Source organism: Ovis canadensis, chromosome 3 (genome assembly GCF_042477335.2).
Source record: "Ovis canadensis isolate MfBH-ARS-UI-01 breed Bighorn chromosome 3, ARS-UI_OviCan_v2, whole genome shotgun sequence".
NCBI classification, from domain to species: domain Eukaryota; kingdom Metazoa; phylum Chordata; class Mammalia; order Artiodactyla; family Bovidae; genus Ovis; species Ovis canadensis.
In genome coordinates, this window is record NC_091247.1 from 2,063,420 (window position 1) to 2,070,519 (window position 7,100).

The 7,100-nt window shown below is 59.3% G+C and overlaps 1 long non-coding RNA gene across 1 annotated transcript; it reads left to right on the plus strand.

The window, feature by feature from the left end:
* Positions 1 to 4,937: 4,937 nt before the first annotated feature.
* On the plus strand, positions 4,938 to 6,834 carry LOC138435333 (uncharacterized). The gene is made up of 2 exons (XR_011255042.1): positions 4,938 to 5,360; positions 5,643 to 6,834. It is a non-coding gene; the product is annotated as an uncharacterized lncRNA (long non-coding RNA).
* The last annotated feature ends 266 nt before the right edge of the window (positions 6,835 to 7,100 follow it).

Genomic DNA, 7,100 nt, shown 5'->3' on the forward strand with positions numbered 1-7,100 from the left:
GGGGTGGCACAGAGTCGGACGCGACCGAGTGAGCACTCAGACACATCACGCTGTGTGTTTGGTCCAGAAGGACTTGCCCTGAAGCTTCCTGCCCACAGCAGCCAACAGGGGGGAGGCCCCACTTTGCCAGGGGGCACACCCTTGCCAGGCCAGGCAGGGCTATCTCTGGACCAGAGCCGGGGGACGCCGCCGCTGCACGCACGGGGGCGGCACTGATCCTCCGGCACCTCCTGGCCGAGCAGACTCAGGCGCAGAGCCCCTGGGCCGAGCCTCTCAGAGGAGAGCAACGAGTGTGCCCCCCGAGCCGGGGGGAAGCAGTGGGCATCGGTGTGTCTCCGCCCCTCCATCTCAGAGCCCTCTCCCCAATCCAGAGCCCCATGAGCGGCAGCCCACATCCCCATCCTGGGTCACCTGCACCCCTCTGAGGACCCCCGTCCTCTCCACACGTCTCCATGGCCAACTCGGGCGCCCTCTCTCAGGGACCACTCTCTGGCCCAGCTCCTGAGTTAGACCCCAAAGCCCAGCTTCTGCTGCAAACCCTCGAAGGCCTCCATCCACCAAGCTGGTCTTGACTCCTCCCCACCACCAGGCCGCTGTGGTAGCACGGACCCTTGGACCATGCCTGGTCCAGGCCCAGCAGCATCCAGCGAGCGCGGCCTCGCCTTGCCCATGCGGCTGTGGCGGCTTGCGGCAGCAGGGACAAGGGGCTGGGGATGGATGGACATCTCCCGTGAGCAGGACAACTTGGCTCAGATGCAACGAGGGGAGACCCAAGAGGTCCCGGAGGGAGAGGCCCCCCACGGAGTGTGCCCAAGGCCAAGCCCAAGGAACCGCAGACCTCACGGTCGAGGCTGCAGGGGTCTCTGCCCTGATTGTAAAGCAATGCGGGCCAAGTTTTTCCTCGCTAAATGAACAGGCACAGAGGTTTTTAGGAGAGAGTTGGCCGAGAGCACTGGAGCTGCCGCTAAAGAAGACAGAAATGGTGGGCCGCCAGCCTTCCCAGGTTTGCTCTCTCCCTGGAGAGCATTTCAGGGGCCTGAAGGTCAGCCTGGACTTGCTCACTGGTGATTGGTGATGAAACAGGGCATGGTGTCCGGGCTCAGGCTCCAAATCCACCGGGAATACCCACCTCACTGCCGAAGGCCTTGGGACCAAGTGCACAGCTCTGCGGTGTTGCCGGGACCACGGGCTCCATCAGCGTCAGTGTCGGGACCACCACCGCGGCAGCCACCCCGGGGCCCCAGGTGTCACCCCGACGCCCAGGACCTCTTCGAGGCCAGGTTAGATCCAGGGCCTCGTGAGCCCCGGTCCCCAGACTGGGCTCCGGTGGCACCAGCATCTTCTGCCATCAGCAACAAGCAAGAGCAGGACGCATGGCGGGCCAGCCTCTGCTCTGACCTCACGCCACTGTCCCTCTGTGTGGGGAGAGGCGGCCTCTGTCATGGGCTCGTGGTGACGGCAGCTGGAAGCTGGGTGTTTGTTCTGCTTGTTTGAGGGTCTTCATTCCTTGACGGAAGAAGAGAGCTGCTGTAGGACCCCAGGTGACCGTCCACACTTTGTTCTGGGAGCTCAGGGATCCCGGTCCTGGCATGCAGCCTGTGCTGGGAATCCTGGTGTCTCACTTGCCACCACCAACACACCAGCTCCTATTGTGACGTGAGCAGAGCAGAGGTGCCACCCTCAGGAGGGAGACTGGTGGCTTCGTGAAAAATAATATTGTTTCTTGTGAGTGCGGTGGGCATTTCACAACAGACGAGCCAGGGAGGGAGGGAAGGAGCTGTGAAAACATCCATGAGGGGCTCCTGTGGGGCATGGCAGGTGCAAAGGCCCTGGGGTAGGGTGGAGAGGCGAGGCGAGGCAGAGGGTTCACGGAGAACAGAGTCTGAGGGTGTCCACCAGGGCAGCAGCGTCAGCTGGGCCGGACGGAGGAGGACAGCAGCGTTTAAGGAACAGACGGACGTGGGGAAGACAGCAGGCTTCAGTTTGGACAGGCTGCTACGCAATCTCACGGTCAAGGTTGTGACAGGCTGACACTATTGGGGAGCGGAGTGGGTGGTTGGATCTCAGAGTGAGCTGGAGCCCAGGAGCCTTCTCCACGCGGATGGCATTTAAAGGGCAGGGGGAGGGGCATGATGGGGCTGAGCCCGGCGATCCCAGGGGGAAGGAGCCAGAAGGACCACACAGGCAAGGCCCCGCCCAGAGGGAGGAGGACGGTGGAGCCTTCCTGATGAGGGGCTGGGTGATGGAAGTGAGCAGGGGGAGTTTTAAGACGTGGGGGGAGGGGGGCAGGGTTGCAGTTTGTTCTGAGCCCGCAGGGAGGGCAGCTGATGGCCAAGCAAGAACAAGGTGGCTTCGGAGCTGCGAAAGGGAAAGTCGCTCAGTCGTGTCCGACTCTCCGCGAACCCATGGACTGCAGCCCGCCAGGCATCCCTGTCCATCACCAACTCCCGGAGTTTATTCAAACTCATGTCCATGGAGTCGGTGACGCCATCCGGCCACCTCATCCTCTGTCGTCCCTTCTCCTCCCACCTTCTGTCTTTCCCAGCTGCTGCTGCTGCTGCTGCTGAGTCACGTCAGTCGTGTCCGACTCTGTGCGACCCCAGAGACGGCAGCCCACGGCTCCCTAGACCCTGGGATCCTCCAGGCAAGAACACTGGAGTGGGTTGCCATTTCCTCCTCCAGTGCATGAAAGTGAAAAGTGAAAGTGAAGTTGTTCAGTCCTGTCTGACTCTGTGTGACCCCATGAACTGCAGCCTACCAGGCTCCTCCGTCCATGGGATTTTCCAGGCAAGAGTGCTGGAGTGGGGTGCCATCGCTTTCTCCATCTTTCCCAGCATCGGGGTCTTTTCCAGTGACTCAGCTCTTCACATCAGGTGGCCAAAGTATTGGAGTTTCAGCTTCAACATCAGTCCTTCCAATGAACTGGAGTGGGTATCCTTCCCCTTCTCCAGGGGATCTGCCCAACCCAGAGATCGAACCCAGGTCTCCCTCATTCCAGGCAGATTCTTTACCAGTTGAGCTGCCAGGGAAGCCCAAGAATACTGGAGTGGGTAGCCTTCCCCTTCTCCAGCAGATCTTCCTGACCCAGGAATCAAACCGGGGTCTCCTGCATTGCAGGCGAATTCTTTACCGCCTGAGCTATGAGGGAAGCCCTGTCCAGGGCCCAGATCTTGAGACCAGGTGCGCTTCGGTGCCCGGAGCTATCCGCAGCGAGCTTCACACCGCCGCCCCTGGAGCAAACCGATTTTCAGGTTGGATGGAGACGTGGCCCTCCCCTGCTAAAGCCGCGGTGGCTCCCCAGTGCCCTCAGGGGAAGTCCAGAGCCCACCCACCCGCCTGCCCTGGGAGACCCGCGCTCCGGCCGTGACCTCCTAAAGCTCCTCCAGGAAGCTCGCCCCTTCCCGCTGGGAGGAGGTAGGTCAGGATCACGCCTCACTGGGGCCCACTCACCTCTGCCCCCAGCCAGACCTCAGGCTCCCAGAAGCCGCGACCATGTGGCCAGCCTGGCTAGAAGTGAGGGCGGAGATGGCACCACAGAACAGGGCACAGCACAGCTGAGAGAGACCGCTGGGGTCAGCTGGGCCGACCACACGCCCCTAACCCCTCCGCCTCTCTGCTCTCACTGTCCAGCTTCCCCTTGGATGCCCCCCACGACGGGGTGCTCAGCGCCACACGCGGCACCGTGTCCCTGCTCTGGTTATTCCCTCCTGGTGCTGGCTCGAAGCTAGAGCAGGGAACCAGGGCCAGCAGGGCCAGGGGTGGGGCACACGCCCCCGCTGGGGGGCTCCATCCCTCCCCGACCGCCCCCCCCAGGCTGGGCGCACTTCTAGTGGCCTGTTCACGGGCAGGAGGTGGACCCGCCGTTGCCCAAGCTCTCAGACACGTGCAGTGACACGCATCTCTTCACCTGGACCCCGCTGGAAATAAAGCATCTACTGCCCAGAGAAAGAGGCTCACGGTGTTCCCAAATTCTGTTTCTGCGCGGCCCTCCGAAGCCCGCCCCCATTCATACCCATCATCCGGGAGAAAAATAATGTCATCTCTATAATGCACAGCCTCTCCACGGAGACGCTATAAATATGCAGAGATGACATCGCGGGCAGCGTGGCTGCGTGAGTGATGTCATCGCGGGGGTTGCCTAGCAACCGACAACGTTTGGGAGGCGCTAATTCTCGAGCAGAGTAAAGTCACATTTCTGCATTCAGTTAATCAGCTTCCTGGCAACTCCGCCAAGATGATCTCATTTTATTCATGATTATTTGATGCGAAATGCACTTTTAGCTCTAAGAGAACACAAAGATTTAATTCAAAACTCTCTATTGCTTTATGTTTCCAGGGTGTCATTAACACGGCGTCCATGGAAATAACCATGGCGACACACGGGAAATTAGTGTACACTGCGCGCGGCGTTAACACGGAGCCGGGCCAGCTCCCAATCAGCGGGGATTACGGCACGTTATTACTGGAGTAATTACCTGCAGTAACACACAAATTGAACTAAATGGTCAATTGAAGTAAAGTGAATGGCTTTTTATTCTAGTCCCTAAATAATGTGTCTGCTTGCCTGACTAGTTCAAGGTAAATAAAACTCTCAGATTGATGGCCTCTCCCGCCCCCCACCCCGGGTAGAGAACTGAGCTTCCTCCCAGACAGGTATTCCTGGGCGCCCCCTGCCGACCCACCAGCTCCCCGCCTCCTAGAGGGCGCCCCCCACCCAGAGAGGGGGACCCCCAGCCCCTGGCTCTGTAGGGCTCGGGCCCTCATTTACAAAGTCCTAAGGCCTCTCACAGCTGTGTTGCTCACCCCGCTCCCAGCCACCCCCCCGGGGGAGAGAGCACAGAGCTTTCCAGATAGAGGATGGGGTGAAAAGGCAACGGCCTTCCTCCCAGGGATGTGTTCTTGCCCTCTGGTAGGTGGGGCAGAATCACTGGCTTCCTGTTACAGGATGTGAGGGGGGAGGGGGTCAAAGGTTGCTTCTGCCTTTATTAACAGAGCGTTTCTCAAATTCCGTAAACTCTGCAGATATTCAAACAGGAAGTCACCCTGGACCCCTGAAAGAGCCCTTCGGGGCGTGCGCCAGACTGGAGCTGCCTCGGCCTCCCCTCCGAGGGGCAGGGAGGGCAGGCCTGCAAGCGGTCCCCGGAGAAGGAGTCTGCACAGCCAGAGGCCCGATCGAGGCTACAAGGACCCAAATCAGCGGTCCCAGCAGGTTCTCGCCCACAGAGGCAGCGCCCGAGGACGTCGAGGAGGCGGGGGAGCCCGGGCCTGGACCGTCCAGACTCCTGCCGGAGAGATGCGCTGTGGTCCTGCAGCAGGACGGGCAGGGGCCAGCCTTCCGGACAAGCGCCACCTCCCTGCAGGTTGACCCAGAGCCCACAAGGCCCCCAAATCCCATCACGGCCAAGCCAGGGCCGGGAGGGAGCATGGAGGGCGGGAGTATGAAGGGGCCAGTCTGGCGGAGTGGGGGAGGGCTTCTCTCAGGAGCGAGGTCTGAGCTGAAACTGGGAGGGCGAGGGGCTTCATGGGGGTGGAGGACAGGGAGAGGAAGGCTGCGGTCAGAGAGGGGCCAGGAGGCCCTGAGTCTGAGCGAAGCTGAAAGAGGCCCCCGATCTTATCACTGCCTCCACACATCACCCGTGCAGAACCGCGTCAGCGGAGACACACGAAGAGGGAAGGAAAACATGAGGTCAGAGCCCACGGCCGCGTCCGCATCCTGGGGTGGCGGGGGCGATTCGCCCCACGCGGCAAGACCACCTCCTCTACTCCAACTTGCAGAAACCAAGACAGACACGGAGCCAGCTGCATCCCGGAACACGGGCGCACCCAGCTCTCAGGAGGCCACTTCTCCCATCCGCCGCTCCAGCGATAAAAGCCACGTGATGAACCCAACAGGCATGGTGGGGCCAAAAACGCAGGAACCCCCAGAGATGAGGGATAGAAGGGGCGGGTGCTGGGGAGCCTGGACTCCTGGCGCTTGCTGTGGGGAACAGGTGCCTGATCCAGGCGGGGCACAGGCCCATAAAAGGAGACAAGAACAGAGCACCGCGGCGCCCACACCAGGGGTCTTCAGAGGGGCGGCACCCCGCGGAGGTGGGGACAGAGCGGCAGAGGAAGGCTGACACCAGGCGGCGAAGCGAGGAGCCAAGCTGCCTGCCGCCTCCAGGACTGGGTCTGCTTCATCCCCAGCATCCACGGACACAACCTCAAGCCTTGGCTCTGGACTAGGGGCATGGGCTGGCAGCTCAGTTCAGTCACTCAGTCGTGTCTGACTCTTTGCGATCCCATGGACCACAGCACACCAGGCCTCCTGTCCATCACCAACTCCCGGACTTTACTCAAACTCATGTCCATTGAGTTGGGGATTTCATCCAACCATCTCATCCTCTGTCGTCCCCTTCTCCTCCTGCCTTCAATCTTTCCCAGCATCAGGGTCTTTTCCAATGAGTCAGTTCTTCCCATCAGGTGGCCAAAGTATTGGAGTTTCAGCCTCAGCATCAGTCCTTCCAATGAACACCCAGGACTGATTTCCTTTAGGATGGACTGGTTGGATCTCCTTCGAGTCCAAGGGACTCTCGAGAGTCTCCTCCAACACCACAGTTCAAAAGCATCAATTCTTTGGGACTCAGCTTTCTTCACAGTCCAACTCTCTACTGGGAAAACCATACCTTTGACTAGATGGACCTTTGTTGGCAAGATAATGTCTCTGCTTTTTAACAAGCAGTCTAGGTTGATCACAGATTTTCTTCCAAGGAGCAAATGTCTTTTAATTTTATGGCTGCAGTCACCATCTGCAGTGATTTTGGAGCCCAAGAAAATAAAGTCTGTCACTATTTCCACTGTTTCCCCATCTATTTCCCATGAAGTGATGGGACCAAATGCCGTGATCTTAGTTTTCTGAATGTTGAGTTTTAAGCTAGCTTTTTCACTCTCCTCTTTCACTTTCATCAAGAAGATCTTTAGTTCCTCTTCACTGTCTGCCATAAAGGCGGTGTCATCTGCATATCTGAGGTTATTGATATTTCTCCCGGCAATCTTGATTCCAGCTTGCGCTTCTTCCAGTCCAGTGTTTCTCATGATGTACTCTGCATAGAAGTTAAGTA